Raw genomic sequence first — 24,255 nt, forward strand, 5'->3', positions numbered from 1 at the left:
CCAGTGATTATGAATTTTTACTCTGTTATGGAACAGGTTGCAATCTTATTTCTGAATGCTAGATAGTTTAATTGTTCTAGTTCACTTTCCTGGATGACTAAACTAAGCAATATAGCTTTGAATTTTCAGATTTTTTGTATGGACTCCATACCATCTCTAAAAATGCATGTTAATCCTATGGAGGACAAAAAGAATCTACTAACATATGCACACTGCCAAAATAAATGGTGTCCAGATTCCTGAGCTAATCTTTGCCTTTGATCACGTGTATCAGAAAATTTATTTGCTGCAAAAGTAGTGATGAAAAGCTTTTTGATCATTCTGAAGTATCAGCTGCAGATAACCTAGACTTTTTGATTTTCAAGATAAATCAGGAAATGTGAAGTATTTTTCTCTCTTTTCAATCCTTAGGAGTCTCTACAGAAAGCTTTATAGTAAAGCAATTCAGAGAGTAGCACTAGCCATTCCTTTTCTGACATTATTTCCTTACATGTGAAATCATGTGACACATTCTGTCAGTGTGTGGAAATCTGATCCTGTTGTTACCTTTGAAAGTAATGGCAGAAGGAGATGGCAACGTTTTTTCTTATGGTTTTTCCTCATTGGCTATGTTTTTTTTCTTTTTTCTCATTCTACTCAAAGTTCACAACTCACAGTATTTCTGTGCTCATAAAAATTAACAAGAAAGCATAGTAATGGCACATGGTCTTATCTGTCTTGAGGGAATCTTCAGCATGGAACTTGATCTATTTTTTTTCTGCATTTTACACAAAAGACATTATTTCACATTTTACACATCAAATAGCACCGTTTTGTGCTCTGGTTATTTATTGCTGATTTTGCTGTGATGGTTTTCCTACTTGCTTTTTTGTTTGTTTGTTTTATGAAACCTTTCTGGGTTTTGCACTGTCCATTTGGTTTAAATTTTCATGTGTATTTATGATCACGTATTTTAACTGATTTATGATGGATTTTTCAATACTGTAGAACATGCCTTTCCATTTTTAACACATATGGAGATTTTGGGGTAATTTTTGCAGAAATCACTGAAACTTGATCTCTGAGTCTGTGTTAGACCCTTACTGAGGAGGGTGGGGTTGTTCTAGTTTTATTTGTGGGTCATTGCAAGTTTGGCTTTTTAGGTAAAACACAGCCTATTTTGTTGCAAAACACCTTTACAGTTTACACTGAATAACATTTTCTTCTTTCTTCTGATGTATATAGCCACACATGAGAACAAAACTGAAAGGCTTTTACTGGTTATTGCATAAAACCTATTTGATAATGAAGTCCATATTTTATAGTCTAGATGGAGATTTTCAGATCAGAAAGCAGGGTACAGAAAGATTAGATTGTTTCACTGAAGATTGAGGAGACCAGGGGTGGAGCTCTGCTCAAAAACTTGAGCATGTTTTTTACAAGTGTTGATCATCATGGGCTCATCTACAAGGGTACAAAACATAGTTATGGGGGAAAAGTCCAAGTTCTCATTATCCTGGGGAGAGATTACAGCAACAGCTGTCATGACTGTATTATTTCTTTAGTTAGGATGTTCTGTCTCTGCCCTGTTGTGATCAATGGCACTCAGGAATGATGTAAAGGCAGAAACTAAGCCCAGCAAGCAGTGCCATCCCTGTCTCCAGAGCATCTGCAGGCAGATGCCTGTGGACAGATGGGGAAGGTCTTTGCCTGCCCACACAACATCCAACCAGCCCCTACACCTTACCTCTTTGCTGAGAGGGGTGTGGAGGCAGTTCTCACATTCCCAGGCTCCCACACTTGTCAGAGTGCTGCCAGGAAGAGGCAGGGTCACCTCAGGAAGATGGGAGGGTGGGAGCAGTTTCCGCAGGTGCCCAAGGTCCACAAGAAGAGAAGGACAAGGACTTCCAGCTGGGGGTTGTACCCTTGCTCTGGCCTTGAGGGCAGGAGGACAAGGGCACCCCTGCTGCACTTCTGAAGCCCAGCAAGAGCTTCAGTCATTTCTCAGTTGTTGCAATTTGGGATCACATCTCCAAGCTGGAAAACTGATTTCCTTGTCACTGAGTGTGTATCACCTTCAAATAACAAATCTGAGTTGATGTTGTCCCAAACTGCTCCCGTTGCCAAGCTGTATGAAGGAGGTGTGCTTTTGCCTGCACTGGAACACCACACTAATGAAAATCTTTAAAAAAATCAGTAGCAATTAAAATAATTTTAAACTTAATCAGCAGTCTATTAGTAAAGACTGGTTCCTTATTATTCTGTACAACAGTGCTTGATAGATATCAGGTGGATAAAATATATCTGCTTGTGGTGTCTTTGTCCCCTTTTTAGTTTTTTTCATTTAGCTCATGATTTTATTTAATGGAAGAGACACCTCTCACATATTGGCTTGACAATTTACAAGCATTTGTTTGTGCTGAATTAAGCACATTTTTAAACTTTGTGTGTTGCTGCCGACAGTTTGGGGATTGATTTTTATCCCTAGAGAGATGCCTTTTTGTCTTTAAGGCAAATTGAAGTTGACTGCTGGAGCATTCCCTAGTAAGAGAGAGAAGCTACTTTAGGGATATTTTTCTACTGAGAATTCATTTTTAACCCAGAAGCTTCAGCAAGGTCAAGTTTTTTGTGACACTTTAAAAAAAAAAAAAAAAAAAAAGTAAAAAAGTTCACAGACAAAAAGTATACGAGAACTATAGAGAAAATAAATTGGAGTAAGCTTTTTCCCATTGTAGTTTTCTGTCGGGGAGGTGTGCCTAGATATGCAGTAGGTAAAAATTCTAGACTTTTCTTCTAAAAACACACACTGGTGTGGGCAATGGCAGAAAAAGGTTTTACCCATCCCTGTGTCTTCGTGTACATTACAAAATTAAATTTTAAAACTTCTGTAACATTTTTAGGACATTCAGTTTTTTTCAAGAGCAGATTCATTGCTTTTCCACCTTGGCATCATTGGACTGGGTTTGCAGCCATGAAAGGATTAATGTAATGAGATATGTGTGAGGATGCAGGATCTCCACCAGACTTTAGGGAGTCTTCATTCATGTCAGGTAGAGCTATCTACCTGTTCTTTTTAAACAGTAGGATCTGGGGCTGGGCATGCTGGGCTAGACTTACACCCCAAATTTGCCCGACCTATACTGACCCATCCCCAGTCACCTGGGCACAGTTTTGCACACAAACATTGTATTGTTGATATATTGACAGGGATGCTTGGAATTTATTTATCTTTCCCTTCAAGGTCTTTTTCAGCACTAGATTTTTTTTATAGGACTATTTTTTTTTTTTTTTTTACAATTAAAAATGCAGCTAAAATAAGTAGTGCATGTGTATATATCTGGTCTGGTTCTGTGGTACAAATTAATAGCACCTTTCACCTGAACAGCAAAGCTGAATCAAACCATCCTGGCTGGCAGGCAGGCCTAGGGAGGGCTTTTGTGGTGTTACCTGGCAGGTTACTGGTGAGGTGATGGAGAGACCCCATTAAAATCTCATTTAATGCTTGTCTCTGGAATGACTGCACTCTCTTTAATCTCTGTCTTTGTATTCACTCATACTTCTAAGACCCAAGTGATTTAAAAAAAAAAGTAAATAGTCTTAGTCCTTCAATAAAGTACTAAATGACAAATTCACACCCACTTGTTTTCATTCCATTTTAAATCAGCTGCAGGAAGTTTTTAGCCCCAGTGCATCTGAACAAGTTGTAAGAACCAATTTCTTCAGGCGATTTTTATTCTGCTTGTTACAAAATCTTCTTAAAGAAGCTGCATGCCTGTGTAGTTTTCCTTCAAACCTTCTTTGAGCTGTTCTCATTGGATTTTTCACACATCTGAGTCCTAAAAGTTTGAGTTGTCTCAGTACATTTTTGAAAGCCTGGCTAACAATTACCAGAATTTTCATTTGCCTCCTTGATTTTTTTTTTTTTTTTTTACTTCTCAGATTCCTCCTACAGTATTCGTGACAATCACTTTTAGTAGTGACTGGACTAAGACATTTTGCAAAATCCAAGAAACAAAACTTACATCATTTTTTTCACTATAAAGAAAAAGTGAAAACCTGTACCTTCAGACATGAACAAGTGCCTTGCCTACACAGCAGAAAGCATTTGGCTGGTGGTAAGGATGGGGTAGGTGAGGGGTGAGAAGAAGCAAGGACTGACATTTTTGGGTGCAGCTTGTGAGCAACATCCCAGAGCTACCCCCTGCAGCAAGGAACTCACATTTTCTGCCATGTTCTCACTTCCAGCATTTTATTAGTTAACTGCTAAAATTGTTGCTCTGATTCACCTTGGAATTTGAAATTGAATTATCTTTAAATTAGAACATAGCATTTATTAACAGCAGGAAATTCCAAGTAATTACTTTGTCTTTCTTTCTCCTCTTATTTTTTACTGGAGCTAGATGTTGATTTTTGTAAACTTTACCTTTTCTACCCTAATCAATCTTGTTTCTCTTTTGTCCTTTAGCCTGAAGACTTTTGGTGTTTAGAATTAACTTTGTTCTCAGTCCTTTTCCATTTTGTGCCTGATTATGCACCTAATTAGAGGTAATTGTTTCCTTGTTCCTACAGCATCAGCTAAGCAAGCAGACCTCAGCTACCTCTGAAGGTTACAAAGAACCTCCATCCTAGACAAAGTGCAGCAAAGGCTTTGGGAATTTGGTATTTCTCTCTGGCATGTTCATTGTTCTGTACCTGCAAAAAACATGCCTTAGATGGGTTTCACCTGCTACAATAAGCTGTGGGAAATCATGGAAACCTGAGTGTCCTGAGCCAAGGAATGGCAGCATGAATGTTATAATGATGTCACAAAGGTTGTTGTGACAAAAAAAAAAAAAAAAATCCTTTTTTTAATCAAAGCTTTAACATTTATTAGCTTTGTGTCAGGTTCACTTTTGGGTTTTAGTTGTAATTAAGAATAAATGCGTAATTTTACTGGTTTTACAGCAACTTTTTCAAACTTCTAGACTGAAGGAACGAATTCTTGTCCGCGTGTGGGGCTCAGAAAAGGCATTTAGCTGGGTCTAATCATGGCAAAATGCAAATCGTCAATTAATTAAGTTGGCAATTGTGTCGCAGGAATGAGAACAATTTCCAGGAGCCAGGGTAGGAGAAGACCTTTAAGGCAGCAGTGCATGGCAAATGAGATGCACAGCTCGCATTATCAGCAGGAGCTGCATGGCTAATCCAGCAGCCTGGGCGCTGGGGAAAATGTACCCTGGGATGTCAGGTGTTAAGGGGAAGAATGGGCCTCTCACGTTCTTTGCACTTACAAGCCGGCTGTAACCTTTTGACTCTCTCTCTCTTTCTCTTCTTGAGTTTTGTTTCCTGAAAGGAAAAGGGGGTGGGGGAACGCAAGGGGAAGAAGGCTTAAGGAGTGAAGGATCTGTTTCAAAGTACTGTAGTGTATTTGCAAGATTTTTCTTTTCTAATGGAACGAGTCCTATTTTATTTCTTAAAGAAGCAGTTACCTTTAATGTGGAGTGTTTAGAGCATAACTTAAGATAGGAATGCCTCCTGAGTACCACTATCAACATATAAATTTTACACATGTGATTCTTCCACAAGTGTTTTGCACGTGGTTTGTTTATCTTTCTAACTAAAATGAATTTAATCTCATTTAGGAGCATAACAGAGGAAGAGAGTTAGTTCTGTGAATTAATGTTGCTTTTCCTATTGACCAGTGCAGAAAACCAATTCCCAAATAACAAGAAATCCCTTTTATTCTCAAAGGATCCCTTAATGTGGCATGATCATATGTTGATCACGTTGAACTTGGGTGTAATCCAGGTCTGAAGATCATGAAAAAGAAAAACTTGTAAAATTCTGGCACATTTGATCTCCTTGCTAGCTCTGAGTCAGTAAGTGTGAAAATACCTTGATGCAAGGAGCTGAGCATTTGCTCAATCTAAAAGAACATGCAACAAATAAAGGGGGGAGAAAAAAAGGTAGCTAGTTAAGGTACATCTCTCAAAATTAAATTACTTTTGAGGAAAAAGAGCAGAATGTGGAAAACTGCATGAAAACTTCTATTATCCTTTTCTGAAACAGTCTGTTCCGGGCTGATCCTCCTTAGAATGTAAATGTGGAAACGCTGAAGGTGGTGGTTACTTCCATTAATTGACAGGAATCTTGCTCATAGCAAAGCACCCTAGAATGCTAAAGGAGTTTTGTGTATTCCTGGATGCCATTTTTGGTATATGCATCTCATTCCACTTCAAACTTTGTGTCTTTCTTTGTTAGAGATAATTTTGAAATGGCTCACATCGCCTTTATGTGGATAAAATGTGGCAGCAATGGAGTGGAGCCAATGGAGGGGTAATTTTGCAGCCAGCAATCAGGAAAAGGAAGAGTCTTTAGCCAGGGGACAAAGTACTGCCAGGAGGAGCCATTATTCTATAATTATTTCTAATGTGGAAACATTGTTTTAAGTTATATGAAAAACATCCTTTACATTTCTTTGTTATTTGTGTAGTAAATTTTCCATATTGACTTTTCCAAAGGAAAGGTGTGAACGTGTATCGAAGTGGGCTGCTTGGGATGCATCTTGCTCTGGAAATTGTGGGTTAAAGGGAAACCTGGAATCAACAATGATTCCTCTGCTTCAGCCTCTGGAAGTTCACAGAGACTAGATAAAGATGAAATGAGTTCTCTTTTTCTTAACACTTGTTGAGAGCAGCACTGTAGACAGCCTGTCTCTTCACAGGTGCTGTCCTCCCATTTTTTTCTACTATTAGGGAGTCCAACCCTTTGAGTTTTAAGCACCCAATCCTGTAAGCCTTTTACACTTAGAGGGCTAAAGGGTAAAGAATGAAAGCCTATATTGTTATTCATGTGCATGGACTTTTTTTGGTTCTCCTGGAGATTGCACAGATTTCAAAAGATTTAATGTAGATAGTTTTCTCGTTTACTGGGAAGTCCAGTGTCAGTAAATATTTTAAATTCAATCCTGCTTTAATGCAGGCATCCGTTGAGAACTAATATTGAAGGGATTTGCATACTGAAGATTATTATCATGATTTTTTATTGGTAGACTTTGAGGAGGTGAAGGCTTTCTACTGCCAGAGCTTTCCAAAGATATAAATGTGACCTAATTTATTAAATGCTGTCTTACGTGCAAGACAGAAGCAAAATCCTTACCCCAGGGCACTTACTTAGTGGCTCTGATCCTGCAATCTGATCTCTTGAATGAATGTCTGAACTAACATGAGTCCTGCTGCCTGTTCTGAGAGTTTGGCTGGGATTTTAACAGGGAAGGGACATGAAGATGGCAGGTTGTCTACAGCACCCTCAATCAACTTCACATGACCACTTCTTTCCTACATGGTTATGTGTTTCCCTGAGACCTCTTATGAGGTCTACCTTTTGTGTAGCTCAGTTACCTTCAGTAGATGGTGAAGTTTGGGCTGAAATGTTTTTTCTTTTGCACATAAGCCTTGATCTGTTGCACTGCTTAAAGTTGCTTTGCGATGCACCTTGAGATTAAAGTGCATGGCCCCTGCAGTGCATTGATTTTGCCTGGCCCAGAAAGGGGCTGTCATAGATCTGCTTTTCAAATCAGGACTCCCTCATGGGTTTTTCCAAGGCGTCGTCTCCATGTCATTGGCTTGGCAGGATATGAAGCTGAGGGTCTTTTTGAAGTTTTCCTTCCCACCAAGGGGTGTATACTTGTTGTGTGGGAATCGTGGCAAGTTACACCCTCTCTTCCCTGTGTGCTCAGGGCAGGATAACTTAATGCAGTGTTCAAATATTCTGAACCTTTTCTAAAAGTAAATTGTTCATTTTGTTCTGTTGGAGTGTTAAAATGAAGAATGGAATCTGAATGATGAGGACTAGTTTCTTGCAAAGGACTGAAATACAGGGAATGAAGTTCTTTAATTAATTAAATAGTCCTATAAACATCTATGTCTTTGCAGCTACATACAATAGTCTCATTTTAAGAAACATGTTCATGTGCTTCATCAAATAGCACTCAGGCCAATATTATTTAGTTTTTTGCATAATCATGAAACAAATACCACTTTAGAGTCTGCTTATGCATCTCATATTTCATTGTTTTTTCTTTTTTTTTTAATAATTTCTCTTTTTTTCTTTTTTTTTTTTTTTAGTATTAAAAAAATTGGTTTCCTGCATCAAACGACTTGTTGTTGGAAAAAGCAAAGCAACATTTCTCTACTCAAAAAACTCTTCTTCCTTCAAAACTGCGGTACATTGAAAGTATTTTCCAGCTTTCAGGGTTTATTTGATTTTGAACGCTTTTGGTTATGTAAGTTTTAATAAGTAGCTTTGGTGTACCCCTAAAGGCACACCCCACACACTTATGTTGTGTGACCTAGGGTCACAAGTAATGGCTGCAAGCTAATTGATTGAGAAAGGCTTGTCTGACTGGGCCCCTTTGAGTCCTCCCTTTACATTCCTAAATTTCTGTAAAGGAGGCACTGGCAGCTTCGCCTGGTGAGAGGAGGGGTTGGGGGAAAGGGAGGAAGTTTCTCAGTTTCTGATTATGCGCAGAGTTTCCTTGTACTGAGCTTATGTTCTCCACCCACTACTTAGTAAGAACTCCTTAACAACTTAAAGCTTTATCCCTGTGAGTACCAGAAAAGTGATCTGAGTATTTATTGAGCAGGGAGAACAAACTGCTTGCTCCAGGCAGAGAGAAAGCTCATGGAAATGATATTAGACCTTCAGCAAAGTGCACAGCTGCATCATACAGAAGCTGAGACTCAAACTGACAGGCAAATAAGCCAGATCACGGAAGGGGCCTCTGTGTGGCAGCTCTGAGCTACCAAGTGTTGGACAACTAGGCAAAAAGTGCAATGGAACAGGGCAGAAAATAACACACTAACTTCAGGCAACTGTTGCTTATTCATGGTGAGTCCAGCTTTGAAATGTTGTTTGAAAATGTAGCTTTTCTTGTTGTCTCTAAAAACCCTTCCGTTTTACCACAGCGATCCTTCTGCAGAGCTCATTGTGTTCCAGATTATTTGTCCGGATGTGCACTCCGGTTCTGAACGGTGCAGAAATGCACAGGGGCAGCCCTTTCCTCGCTGCTTGCTCTCTCCTGTGCTGCTCTTGCTTCAGGAAAACAGGTCCTGTTTCTAAAAGCACCCTTCTGATTTGGAAGTTCATGTTGTTCACAATCAGAAGCCCGGCTTCTGATTTGGAAAGGAATGGTTTTGCAGCCAGCGCTCAGCGTGCAGCTGCACGGAGGTGAAGAAGTGAACACGATTTCTGTGCAGTTTTCTGCAGTTTGAGCTTTGTGGCACCTTTCCATTGCTCCTTATTTTGCTGCCTTATCTTGAGAATGTATGGCACGGTCACTATGAAAAGAGCTTTGTGTTTGAATTCCTGGTGAGTCGAAGGGTCAGGGCCTATGAGTTATCTGCCTGCCAGCAAGACTCATTGCCGTGTCCCTTTATTTTTCAAGCTGGAATAGAAAAAACATGTGTCCTCATCCCTTTTTTATAAATGTATTTTGAATTCAGGTTTTACATGCTGTTTGTATGTGCTTTGTTCTTTTGACAAACTCGGTGTTTGGGAGGAGGCCAGTTTTATTCTATCCATATTTATTTTATTTATTCAAGCTTTCCTGCAGCTTTTCTGAATTCCTTTGTTGTGATGCACGTAATTTTTTTCTTAAAACAATATTCTGAGATTCTAATTTCTGCCGAGAGAAAAAGGATTTATACTCTGATACATATTTCCAAAATTACCCGAGAGCTATCTAAATCTTAGGTAAGTTGCACAATTATGCAGAAGATAAAGCTTTTATAACATTTTACTTGCTTAAGGAGGGAAACACAATACTTGTGGATAAGTTCTTGAACAGATTGTGTTAGATACACCAGTCATCTAGTGTAATGGTAATAAATACGGCCTGAGCTATAATGTTATTTCAGTTATGAGTTTGAAAAAGCTCCTTCATTAGCACAGCAACAGAATTAAACATTGCATGTTGACAGTAATGTTAGAAATATGTTTGTGAAAACTGCTGAGTGGATGAAATTTAGAGTAATAAATCATCAAGGCATGTCAAAGTTACTCTCTATGTGAGGTTTTAAGATATCTGTAATTTAGAGGAGAGTCTGGTTTTCCTTCAGCAGAAATGTGATGCTGCATAAAATAATTTTCATCGTGCAATTCACGTGCACGAAAAATCTTAAAATTAGGTAGCAGTTATTTGGGGCTAAATGGAAAATGCTCTAGGATAATTCTAATATGCAATGTAAGAAATTGGTCAGATGAACTCTGTACAGAGGGTGTATTACTACTTGTTTCTTGGTCTCTTTTTCTGTTTCTGTATTCACCTAACAATTAGCAGAATGCTTGTTTAAAAAAATTGGATGTTGTTTCAGATCTGAGTTGATCTGACATTGCAGTCCCTTTCAGGTGCAGAAGTTCATGTTCACAATTGTGTCCTTTCTTATTTGCCAGTTTGAGATCTTGAGTTCACCCCCCCATTTTGAAAATGGATTTAATAGAAAGGGGGTTGTGCCAGAGAAATGCTGAGAAATACAGAAGTGAATGCAATGCTGCAACGTAAGGTGATCTAAGTGGACCTCAAACTTTGTGTTTTCTTATTTTGAATTGAATTTCTATATATTTTGACTTAGGCTAAACATTACTTTCCCCAAGAGAATCTTTGTTCTTAGTCCAGTTAAGGGTGTTCTTTTCTTTTAGGAGTTTCAGGCTTGCTCTGAGGGAAAGAAACATGTTCTCTTCAGTGACATAAATGTACAATTTCCTTCTTTGGCTATGCTGTGAGGGAGAGATACCTGCTGAGGTTCTTCTACTTTAAAAAATGAAAGTAGAAGAAGCTTTGGGAAGGTGGTGGTGTCCTCCCAGCTTTGGAGGCCTGGGCAGCTGGGGTCTCACCCACCTGCTGGTGGTCACGAGCCCCCTGGGGAGCAGGGAAAGGTGGGTGCTCACCCAGGACTGCCTCCTCCACAGGCACACCAGCAGAGCATCCCTCCTTTCTGTGCTCTGCAGCTTCCACTGGCAAAATAATGCACCAGTGGTGTTGTGACACCGGACTGGAGGATTATGAAACATTTCTTCATGCTCTGATGATCAGCCTGATGAAGGGGAAAAGGTTTAATGAGGAAGAAAAGAATTTACTGAGGATTTTATGCCTGTATCTATTATTAAAAGAAGAATATCTGCTCATGGTAGTTGTGTTGTATGATTCAAGGAAAGCCAGCAATAATGATGATTAAATGTGGTGGTGTTCTCACTGACTGTCTGAGGACTGGCACAACTTAATGTGACTGGCAGGAAGCTTAAACATCAATAGTGTATCTCCAAATACTATTATTCTCTCAGAGAAAGTCAAAGAACCATGAGCTCAGACTAAAATAATTATACAATCTTTTTTAGTTCTCTCTGACACCAGTTAGTGGAACAAAAAAAGGTAATTATGAAAAGGTCAAAATGTTTGAAAGGTTTGTATTTTACATTATTTATGTTTTTTCAAGCAGTAAATAGCTTCGTTTTGTGAATTACATAGAAAGTGATTTTGGAGGTTCACTTTTAGGTTCGTTCTGTTCTGTATGGAAGAAGGAAACCCTTTTTAGTGTTCCTTTTTATTGGCATCAGTATATAAACAGAAACAGATCTGCATGACACCTATGGATATCTTTAGAATCACAAAAGAAATCATGGAAATTCAAGAATAATGGTTGATATTTCTTTCAAAGAGAGGAACTAGTTTGTGCTGTCATGACAAGGTGATGTCTATAATGATAAATGAAGGAGAATTGGCAGGTGTAAGAGAATTATAGTATTTATGGAGTCAGTGAATCACAGTATTTTTAAGATGAACTAAAAAAATAACTCAAATTTAATACCTGGAAATTTTGAAATAAATTTTTTTAAATAATTAAAAAAAAAAAAAAAAAAAAAAAAAAAACAAAGACAAAAATTTCATTCATCTTCTCAGCTGCAACTCATGATCACATTGGAATGTGATCTTTGGAACACCCAAATTAACTTTCAGTTCGCTTTTACTTTCCAACAACTTATTCAAACCATCAGCAGAAGACTGTCCCAGAAGGTGATGATTAAGGTGAAAGAAAAAGAGATAAAAGGAGAAAGATTTGCCTATGAAGAGATTTAAGTAATTGTAATATGTGAGTAAGAGGAAATGATCACAGAGAAGCAGCAGAAGTGAGGATTGGAGCAGTAATAAAGAGGCAGAACATAAAAAGCAAACCAGAGGAGACCTTGTCCTGGGTTGTAGTTTAGGATGTATTCTATCACCATCTTCAGTTAATGGCCCATCAATGCCTTCTGCATGACTCAGAGATAACTCCCTCTGGGAGTTATCTCTCTCTTTAATGGGCCATCAAGGCCCTCTTCCATGACTCATCATCCCATTGTGAGATGCTCCGCCCATGGGGAAGAGCCAAGCATTCTCACCTGGATATAAGCTGGGATTTGGGACAGTAGAAGTAGCCCTCACCCACTTGATTCCCAGAGGACCAGAGTTACCAGACCTTTCTACAAGATTTCTGTTTCAGGAAGACCACCTCGTCTGGACTGTTTCCATCACCCTGATCAGGTTGTATTCTGACTCTGTCAGTGGTTTTTCTTTTTGTATTTATTTTATTTTATTTTATTCTATTTTATTTTCCTTTTCTTCTCATTAAATTTTATTTCTGACTTAGAGCCTCTCACTTGGTTTGTTTTCAAAACCACAACAGACCTAAAAGTAGAAGGAGCATGGCATGAGAGACAAAACCCACCCTAAAATGATTTGTCAGTCACTGAGATGAGCCTTGGTAATTTTGCTGTCTTTTTCTGAGTTTGTTCAGAAACATTTCCACTGCTGGCAGCCAGTTTTATACCTGAAGCTATAAATTCACCCAAGAAAGTAGGCTGTTCCTTCCAAAATTATGATCACAGTATTTCAGAGATAGGGATGTGAGATGGAGCCTCTCTTTTCCCCCTAACACCCTCTTATATTTCTTTATCCTCTTATATACTCCTCTCTGTCTAGCAGTGAAGGTAGAGGTGAGGATGGTTACATCTGTTGTGACTGTTTTTTGAGCACAGGTTAAGATTTTTTTTTTCAACTTCTGCAAGATCCCTGTAACTTTTTAAAAATTCTTGTCCTTTGGAAGGATTTTTGGCAATTCTGATTCTTGGGTTTGGGGGAGATTTGTGAGAAATATCAATGGACTTTCCTCTGCCTCTACTCTGACCAAGCCATCCACTTTAAATTCTTTTTTATCATCCATGGCTTTATCTGGAACTCTACCAAAGATCCTACTGATTTTGGTAGGGTTTGAATGAGGCCAGAGGAGTAGTTCAAAACTGGCTTGATTTTCAGTTTTCAGTGTGTGAATGTGGCACTATAATATTTTAAGGTTCCTCAGTATTCTAGTGGACATCAAACTCCACAACCATGGAGGTACGTACAGTGCTATCTCCAGTTCCTGGAATACCTGCCTCTCTTTTGCAGAAATGTTTGGTGATTTAGGCAATAACTAGATTAACTTTCCAATTCTGATATTACCTTAAAAACCCAAAGACTGTGGTAGTATTAATTATGTAATCTCAGTGTATTCAGCGACATGATAGAGGTAGGTAACAAATAGAGCTTCAAGTACTGCAAAACCCACACTTTTCTCCCTCTTTTTAGGCCTCTATGAGTGACAGTATTCCATTTGTATCACCAACTTTCCCCATCTCCTCTTAAAGATATTCCATGGACCATAAATTTCCTGTGAAAGACCTCCAATTGGCCCAGTTTTGAACAGGGCACATTTAATAGTGTTAAATGATAAAAGAAAAGATAAATTAAAGAGAAGGCCCTACCCTGAAGTGCATGTCCCATTATTGTTAGGAAGTTTCATTATTTCCAAAAAAGCAGCAGCAGCTGAAGACATCCTCCTAAGAATAGTCCTTTGTAGGCAAAGCTGGTTGGAGTTATCCCAGTGCTCTCTCACTGCTTCTTCTCCCATTCTCTGCTACCCAAAACTGTGTATGTTCTTATGGCCAGGCTGGTGGAAATACCTTCAAAGTGCCTTTCCAAAGGTGACATGACTTTGCAATCCTGCTGTATCGAGGATCAATGTCCTCTGAAAATTCTGCCTGTGGTTTTGGTCTGCATTTTATAAGTCGTTCTTGATTTTGGCCTGATTTTCACTGAGCATCTGTTTTTTCAGTCTGTGTATAATAAAATCCTGAAATAAAAATCTGTGCCTTTAGTAGGGGAGAGCAAGTCATAACATATAAACAATGCAAATGGAGGAGAAAGTGATGGGCACAGAACTTTATTCAAAAATCATACACAATGTGACATAGCAGCATGAGAGAATCACCCTGTGTTAGAAATACCTTTGAATTGTGTGGAAATTAGAATCTATTTTCTGTGAGCCCCATAAAGCTTCTTTCAAGCTCTGGCTGAAAATTCACAAGGAAGGTTTTTTTCCCAATATACCCACTGTAGGTCCAACTATCTTTCCATTGACATCAAGAAAAATTACAGCAGTATTAGGCAAAACCTGTAAAAATTTATAGTTCACGCTATAGAGAAAGTAGTATTCTTCAAATTCTTTTCTTTGTGGTTTGTTTTTCCTCTTAATTTATCATCTACTGCCAGTGTCTGGAAGAAAACCAAGAAATTTGACAGGATCTGGTAACTTAATCATGTTTTAAGATGTATCAGGCCATTTGCTTTCTATCACTTTGCTCTTCTTTTAACTGTATTTTTTGGCCTGAAATTTTCCATTGTGTAGTCTCAAACCGCAGGTGATTCTTTTGTTTGTTTGTTTTATTATTTTTTTTTCTTCTTAAAGGAAGTATGTTGAAATTATTTTAAGCAGCAGAAGTAGGAATGCATTATATTTTTCCTTCTAAAAATGAAGTAAACAAAACCAACTCAACAAAAGTCTTTGAAAAACAGCCCTTGGAACAATGTGATCAACAGGTGGTTTGTGGACTATTTTTACAGGGCTTGACATAAAAAGAGCTCTAAATTGTTATATATTGAAGATGGTAAATTATAGCTACTTACTACATGTGTTTTGGCAATAGATGTCAAGGTAGGCACTGATTTTTAATTTGCTATGAGGATCTTAAAGACAAGCAGAGCATTGCATATGGATAACACTGAGTCTCCTGTCCTGAGAGAGCTCATGCTGCAGGAACTTGGCATGAGCATGTATCCAAAGCTGATTTAGCTGGATGCTGGGAAATAAAAACACAGGATGCACGATTGCCATCATGGAACATCTCACATGGACAAGGAATGAATGCTCTCTCTATCTTCTTTTTCATGAAGCCTATCTAGATTGTAGTTTCAGCAGCACCAGGCAGTGTTAATTAAGAATGTACTGATGTGTTGGGGTTTCTTTTCCTCTCTTTATCTCCTGCACTAAATACTTAATTGCAGTAACTCAACAACTTCTCTGTCTCTGCTGATATTAGCTCCACTGATTCGCAACAGTGCTGTGAACTGATGGATACCATTTGAAAGAGGAGACATTTAGGTTAGATTAAAAAACAAAACCAAAATCTTTACTGTGAGGGTGATGAGACAGGCAACATGTTTCCCTGGGAGTTTGCCAGCCCTGGTGGATATCCCAACCCTGGAAGTGCTCAAGGCCAGATTGGACAAGGCCTTGACCTGGTCTGGTGAGAGGTGACCTGCCCACGGCAGGGGATTGGTTCTAGAGGATCTTCCAGGTCCCTTCGTGGTTCCATCATTCTTTGACTCCTTGCTCGACATATCTCAGCTAATTGGCCCTGTCTACTCTCTGGAAGAACAGGAAGTAGCCACCTCCCTACTCTTAACTCAAAGCTAGCACTCTTTTAGTTTTCTTTCTTTTTTTCATCCACTTATATCCAAAAACCTATTGGTTTGGTTTTGTGTTTTGTTAAGTTTCATTTTGTTTTGTGTTATTTTTTTTTAATCAAGCTGTATGCTTCTACGTTATGAAGAATATACACATTTTATTTTTGCTTGTGGGCAGGTCATAGCAAAGGCATCTTTTGAATTGCTTTTTGAATAGAAATATAGAAAATTCTATAGAAAATGTTTGCAGCAATACTTACTTATGATTAATATTTATGTGTTAGGGAATGGTGTGTTTGAGACACACAAAATCTTGACTTCGTTCACCTATTCCATTTTTTATTTCATATCATTGAGAATTCAGTCTTGTCTGATTTTTATTGGTGGCATGCTTTATTTCCTGTATTGAATCCACCAGTCATTTGCATAAAATTTGGCCGAAGCTGCTCCTTTCCAAAGCATGCCTATTAAAAAAAAAACACTCAAGATGATGAACAAAAACAATGCCTGACTGTGTTCAGTCACTGAGGATGGACTCTGAAATGGAAAACATTACAGCATCTTTTTTGACCTGGCCAAACTTAAACACCAGAAACTTTGAATGAAAATTCAACTCTTTTATCTACATTGTGCTACATATGTACAGTTGCACATCCAACTGATTTTCAGGTGGAGGAATTTGTTCTTAAGACAGCCCAGTAATGAGCTGATGGAAAGAACTTCCAACTTCAGACATTGGCATGACTGAACAGCTTAATTTCAGTTTAAATATTTGAAAAGGTAACCATTTTATGGGGATTTAATTACAGAAACATAGTACACAGTGACATTGCATCCATCTCTGTCATTCTGGGTTTATTCAGAGTTTACCACAGTATTAAGAAGTCCTAAAAGTTTCAGTCTGGATATGGTAATCTCAAGTTTTTATCTAACTTCTTTGTACCTTTGGGCAAATCAATTCAAACACGTAATTTTATTGCTAAAATATTTTTAGTGTTTTTATTTATTTTATAAATGAATGTGTACCTTTGTAGCTACACATACATTTACTTGATGGTGTCCATCTAGAAGGCTTTTTTGTTGGTTTTTTAACTTTGCAGATTTATTTACCTGTGCCCTGTGAGTAGTTTTTTACATCTGTTTGGATGCATTTGTAGATGATCACTGGCATATCTAAAGTCAGTAAGTAAAAGTCCTGTAGTTTGAAGAGCTAGGTAAGGTGCACATTACACTTAAAAGAAAAATGGTGTTTTCCTGCTGTGTTGGAAGCAGGGTCCCTCATCTCAGTTCTTAAAACAGATTTAAGAGCCTAATCTTAGAATCTTTAAAAAAAACCCCAAACAACCCAAGCTGGATTTCACAGAGCTGTCCTATTATCAACATTATTTTTTAATATTTGTATTATTCTTAAATATTTGTTGTTATTTTCATTTTCTAAGTGAGACTTCTGCTAAGATTTGTATGTTCTCCTTTGCTTTTTCCCTCCTTCATGTGTTTTGAACCCTTTTGTGTCTCTCAGTTAAATCTGAAAGGCGAAATTCTCAACGAATATCACGTTTTATGAAAATCTGTGAGTGTATGGAGGAAAGCCCCCACAATTGGTGCCAATTTAGAGGAAGAGGCAGGCGGAACATAGCTGTTATACATTCTGTTTGGCAGTGGCTCAGTGGCCAAACAAAATGTGTGCAGACTCATCACAGTGCAGTTTCTCCTGCCAGGTGATAGTGTAATAAGCAATGTGGAGAGATATGGCCATTTGCAGTGAGAAGAAAGAATGTGGAGTTACAGAGCAAAGAGCAGCAATCTGTAGGAAAACAGGTTTCATCCAATCTGGTGCTTACAGGACACCTTGGATTTGCTATTGCAGAAGAATAAAGGCCCAAATGCCAGAAGATCTTAAAAGGATGTAAATTGCTTCCTATAGGCAAACAAGAACATCTTGTTTGCTTTTTTTTCCCCTCCCTTTTTCTATTTACTGAGCATTTTATAGTGCATGGAAAAATCACATACTATTTCAGTCTTCACAAACTGCACTGAACACATGAGATTCCTACTAATCTTTCACATGAGATGGCCAACTGCAGTTAAATTCTGTACAAATGGTAAAATAGAGATGCTGAGGTATGAAATAGGGTAATAAACTTTGAATTGGAGGAAACCTACTTTTCCCAAGTGTGAATTTAGCCAGGACTTGGTTCTTTATATGGCTCTGTTGAAATCAGTGTTTAGATGTGTTTAGATGAGGATAAAAAATTGATTTTAAAGCAGTTCAGTATTTTCTATTTGTTTACATTTGAAATGTCTACATGTTCCATCTTACCTTGGGCAAATTGCAAATGGCTTTTGTAAACTTGGGATTAGTCTATTCTAAAGATGAGAATATTTCAGTTAATGCTGAAATATTAATGCTTGTCTATTATTGTTACTTAAATAGTATTTTTAAAGACCATTTATTTCTCAGCCAAACAAGGTTCATTAATAGAAATTAATTTCTATTGTCTCTTATTATGATATTGATTACCTAGATTTGATTTTCTAAATTCTTGTAGCTTGAGTAAAATAATTTTCCTTCTCCTAATGGTATTCAAGATAAGGAAAACCACCAACTCAATGTCATTACTATGTTTTTTGTTTTACAAGCTGAATGAGCATCAATGCCAGATAATCATCATCAGCAATCACTGGTTTATTTATTAGAGAAAAATACAAGTATTTCACATTTGAGGAACAGTTGTGTTTTATGGACTGTTTTGGAAAGGTATTTCTTCTATATATTCATTTTTCAAGAACAAGGTTTTACCAGTAACAACAAGAAATCCTAATTATTTAGGTCACTGCAAATAGAAGTCCATTCAGCAACAGTTTTGGATGGAATTTGCAGCTGAATTTAAGAGCAATTAGGATGTAGTCTGTACTTTGAAATGCTGAGTGACAAATTTAGCCCCAGCGGGCATTCTCCAATATCTGCCATGCATACAAATTCAGTGCTCAGCAGACCAGCCCTCTCAGGGCTTGTAGAGTTTGAGGGACTTCCTTGAAGCATCTTCCATTCTTGCACCTGGCAAAGCAGAGCATAAAGTCTTCTCTGGCACATGAAGGTCTTTCTGTTGCTCCTTTTTTGGGTATCTCTGAACATCCTTTTTGGTGCATAAACCTTGGCAATTCTCTGCAGGACAAGATTTTCTGTACATGGAATAACCAATTATTGCTTCCAAGCAAGGAGTTCTTTTCCCTTTCAGGGCTCTCCAGTTCTATGTCCTCTCAGTAACCAGGGGCCAGACCAGTAGTGTGCTTTTCCTTTTAGCAGCATGTTGTGATGTTAGAACTTCCTGCAAAATCGTGTGTTTCATATGTTTTTTATATTTTAATCACATTTTTTAAAGTGCTTCCAGATGTAAGCACATATTTGATTACAGCTTACTGCACGTGCTTCTGCACCAATAAACTGGAAAGGCCTGCATCCATCAGCCTTGAAATCCATGCGTAACTTTGTGTGTGACTTCCAAAAGCTCAGGTTCTTGGAAGTCTGGGGGTTCAGGCTGCAGGTTTTCTCAGAGGTGTTCAGCCACACATTTACAAGTAGCTTAGCAATGTGAAAAGTCCCATTGCAAGAGAAAACGCTTTTCTTTCTCCTTCTCCTCCCTCCTCCATGAATCAGACGTCTAGCCAGTTTCAGCTGGCTCTTGCCAAAGATAAGTGAAGCACCCAGTCAACCAGAGAGGCTGGTTCTGTGCTTAGGACTCCCATACATCTGTGCAAGGTACACTGATGGACTCACAGTGAGACTGGTGTGGTCTGGGCTTAGGAAATCCCCATGTAAGTGCACTGTGTGAGCCAATGCAGCAGGTAAAATTTATGAGATTTCCTTTTTTCCCTCTCCATGTCTGTTCATGGCATCCTTTATCCAGAGTCTGTTATCCCACCAGGCAGATTTGCTGGGCATAAGGAGCATCCCTAAAGGTAGCAGGCCTCAAGAAAAGGACAAGGTGACTTTCCCACATAATGCAGTCAGTGACAGAAAGTGCATGTGAGCTAGGTGAAGCACATGTTGCCCGTGTAGAAGGCTCAGTCCTACTTGTGCTTCACACATTTTTCCTTTCCAAGCAGGAATAATCCAATAAAACACCCTTTTTACTAATTCCAGTTTTGTGGTAGCTGAAGAAGATCTGTATGGAAAGGTGGAAAACATAAAGCAGCTCTATGTAACACTCATTGAGTGTGAGATATGAAACTGCTTATTTTATTGTGCAGAACCCCTCTTGAAAATCTCCTGGTGTGTTGGAGAAGAGGCCTTTGAGTGTCCTCAAAAAAAGGAAAGCCATGAGATAGGTACCTAATAGGTTTTCTGGAAGAATTGGAGGCTTTGAGACAGATAAAAGTTCTCAGAACTTCATATGATGAAAAAGTCAAGGACTTGGAAGCTTTTCACAAAGATAAAATATGAATGTTTTGTAAAGACTCAGTGAGTGAAAGCTGAGAAAAGGAATCTTAACTTGATATATATATATTCATAGTCAACAATAAATTGGGATAATTAGAAACAGATTGATGCTGAACTCTGCTCAGGTCATGCCATGCAGGGGGATTTGTTGGTAGCTTGAGGGAAATCTTAGAAGAAACCTCCAAGGTTTGTGTGAGAGATGCACAAAAATACCCATAATTTATCTGAATAACTTAAATGTGGCAGGTGAACTCAGTCTTGGATTTATGCTGCTTGAGTTTAAAAAAAAGCAAGATTTGTTTGGTTCACTTGGGACATCTCAAATGTTGATAAACTGGAAAGAACTGGGCCAGTACTTCTGTCATATGGTGACAGAGAAAAACATGCACAACAGAAACGTACTGTGCAATGAATCGAGTAACACAGTTTCTATTCAGATCACAGCCCTGTGGGTAGATTATATAGAGAGTAATTTTAGCCCTCTTAGAAGTATGTTGCTAGAATTTCTCTATAAAGAGCAGAAATAACAGGAGCCCGGTAATTAAACATGCTGAATTCAAATATATTGCAGCGAAAATATTTATTGCAATAAGATTGAAGCACTTAAAATCTTTTCAACTAGAGTCTCGCATTCGCCTTTGTGCACCAGTGGCATTTAAATTAAAACCAGTGCGTTTCCCTAAATAGAAAACTTGGTTTTGATGAAGGCAGAATTTGTGATTAAAACAGCCTCCATTTGAAATCCCTGATTGCATCTATAAAGCAACTCCTTTGAACAGTATCCTGCTGTCATACTGTCGATGACAATAAAGCTAAATATAAGTACAGAGAGTATCTGCAAATGTGTGCTTCCAGTTGTATATTTATATATGTCACTGAAGCATGTAGGAGACTTGACATATTTAATTCAAATGCAGATGTGATATTAGGATCCCTTTCCCCCAAACCTGGTCCTGTGGTAAGGAAGGAACCATTGCTTGTTTGAAACTTAATCTTTTTTAAAGGTGAATTGTGGTAATATCACAAAGACAAGCATGAACCGGAAGTCTGAATACATCCCTGATGTTGTTTGCTCGTCCACACAATACTATATGTTTAGAGCAACCCATGAAGTCCCTCTGCATGCACTTTCATCCAGTTGTACTTGATGGCAAGATCTAGAAAAGATGTTTTTGGATTTTTTTCATCATTCTTCTTTTTTCTGTGTTGTACTCACAACCATGTCTTATATCCATATAGAGCATGGATTTTAGCCCACTGTAGATGTCTTGGATAGAAATACATAGACTATATCTATACATAGATATATATCAATAAAAGCAGGAGATCATATCAAAAAGATTCTCTCAAAATGTCATCTGGTTTCTTTGGTCCTTGCTAGCTGAAGGTAGCTGAACACACTAAACAAAGCAGAAATGAGAGAGCAGAAAATGGCAATTGTCAATGCAATCAATACCTAGACCACAGTGTAAACATCTGTTGATGTTTGTAGTGTCTGAGATAATGAGGAAAGGTTTAGTTCTGCTTCTTCTTTGCAATATTTTAGCAATGCTTGTAGCCATAAACCTGCCCTAAAACACCAATTAAAGAGGGTTTATGAGTGTTTTGTGTTACTGGAGGGATGCAACAGATCAACACACGTCAATGAAAGCAGCCTGCTGTTTTGCCATTTCTGAAATAATGAACCCAAATAACATAAAGTAATCTGAATGCTGTTGTCTAGAAGCAACATGTTGGCTGGTCCTCTCTCTACCTGTAAATTGAGAAGTTATTTGAGTTAACTAATTGAATATAGACTGTTTGGCCCATAGTGTCCATTTGAATAATCTAGCAGCTGGAGCATGTAGATGCTGGAGACTTGGGATGAGAAGTGGAGAACAGCTGGGACATGCCTGGGGTGGTAAAGAAAGGAGGCAGCAGCTGGAGAGTATAAACAGGAATCTGAAAGGGAAGTTTTAGATGAGTAGAAAACCTGCAGCTGGATTTGTGAAGCTTTACCTTGGTGATATCTGCTCCTACACAGAGCTTTTCCTCAAGAACTTCTATTTGGTCACCCTTAAATCTTCTCATCCACCCCTTTTCCACATCTTTGTGTATGAATCTCAGCTGTGCAGAGTATGCCATGTTTGGTATGCTGTAATGTATGCTATTCTTTACCATTCCATTAATCTAAAGCATAAGAAGGAAAAAGTTATCTTTAATATTCAACTCACCAATATGAAAACCAGGTCATATTAAGGAGCCAGTATTCCCATGAACAGTACTTTTCAACTCATTAGGCTTTTCTCATTAGGCTTTTAAGACTGTTTTACAAAGCCTATTTAATAGCATAAGCCTAAGTGAATGATATCATACATAAATATCATTATGTGTAGTGGATGCTTGTAGATTAAAAAGAAAAAGCAGAACCAGAAAAGTAAGATCATTCAGGTTAACACTGTGTATGTAATCTAAATGAATTCCTGTTTGACGTATGATTTTTCAGAATGCAAAATCCAATCTTGATTTTAAAGGGTAAAGGACAGAAACATGTCATCATCCTTTAGGAAGGTGTTCCAGTGGTGAAGTATATATATATATATATATGCACACACACACACATATATATATATATATAATCATAGCTCTATATATAATCTAAACTTGACTGGGGCTTGTTTGTAGCACTGTCTTTTAACTGTAAAAACCTCCTGTCAAAACTGATAGAGACAGTGATCCATTCAGATGATTTTTGAGGATAAATAGAACTGTGTTAAAGAGTTTCTTCTGGTCCTTTACTTATGGGACTCTTTAGTGAGTTTCTTGAATTGTGCACGTCAGACATTGATACAGCCCTCCAACACCAGATGCTTGAGTGCCAAGTATAGAGGTAATTCAAGTTCTTCAGTCCTTTTCAGGCTTCTTCCAAAAAGGCCTCTGGGGATGCATTTTTCCCCTCAGCCCTGACAGTGCATTGGGAGCTCATGTTTGGTGGAGTCGTGTCCACTCTTAGTGCCAAGCCTTTTTAAAAAATGTTGCCCGCAGCATAAACTCTCTCACACTGCCAAGAGAATCCTAGTCTCTTGTTTAATTTGTAGATATATGAATTGGATATCAGCGTGAAGGAGCATACCCAGAGGCTTGCAGAGTCTGGGAGGAGCAATCAGATTCCCAAATATCATATTGTGTCCTTGCCAATGGTAATTTACTTGTTTCTTCCCCTGTACTTTGTGTGACTAAATATTTGCATTTTTTCTGCTTCGTGTGCCAAGGCTGTACATGCTCTTTTAGATTTTATCTAGTTTGATCTGGTGAACTCGAGGGATTGCATTGTGATAATGCTATTTCTCTAATCATGTTTATTATTATTACTATGAAATGTTATCTATAGGGTTAATTATTTCCTCTAGTTGTGTGATTAATAAAATATTCATCTCAAGTACATTATGAAATGCCTTCCATCTTGTTTAACTTAAGATTAAATTTCCTGCATTGCTGCCGAGCCCTGTTCAGGGTGGTACTCCTTCTCTTCTGTCTCTGGAGAGCTGATATCATGCTGCTTTGGAATATTCTTCAGCAGCCCAACCCTTTTTCCAGGGATAACTCTGATTATGCCCATTTCAAATGTTTCTGCTTTTAAAAAGGGCATCAAGAAATGAATTATTTCAACCAAAGGGAGCTGAAATCTGAGATCTAATTCCTGGGCTGGCTACAGAGGACGAGGAGAGAGCCTCTGTCTTCTTGAAATGGATCAATGTTACTAGCATTACACTCTTGCACCAGGGGCAGAAGCTATTGTTTCTCTTTCCAGATGTAACAAAACTATTCCCTGATGCTGAGTAGAAGTGAAAGACTTTTTTATTTTTAGGATTACTCTGTGTTTAAAAGCTTCTATTTGAAAGGAGCAAGTGTTTTATGGGAAAAAAAAAAAAAGAATAACAAAATAACCTAATTTCTCAAGATATAAAATTATATGTTAAAGTAGAAACAAATCCAAAGAAGAGCTGAACTAACCTGATGTCAGTAGGTATTAGGAACTTTTTAAACTGTTGTTCACCTT

At 38.1% G+C, this 24,255-nt stretch overlaps 1 long non-coding RNA gene across 1 annotated transcript in view; it reads left to right on the plus strand.

Moving 5' to 3' along the window:
• The first annotated feature begins 8,534 nt into the window (after window positions 1-8,534).
• Window positions 8,535-24,255, plus strand: part of LOC136375293 (uncharacterized) — a 93,529-nt gene continuing 77,808 nt past the window's right edge. Inside the window, exon 1 of the long non-coding RNA XR_010746061.1 lies at window positions 8,535-8,847. This is a non-coding gene — a long non-coding RNA (uncharacterized lncRNA). The remainder of the gene's footprint in view (window positions 8,848-24,255) is intronic.

The sequence above is a fragment of the Sylvia atricapilla genome, chromosome 2 (genome assembly GCF_009819655.1).
Source record: "Sylvia atricapilla isolate bSylAtr1 chromosome 2, bSylAtr1.pri, whole genome shotgun sequence".
NCBI classification, from domain to species: domain Eukaryota; kingdom Metazoa; phylum Chordata; class Aves; order Passeriformes; family Sylviidae; genus Sylvia; species Sylvia atricapilla.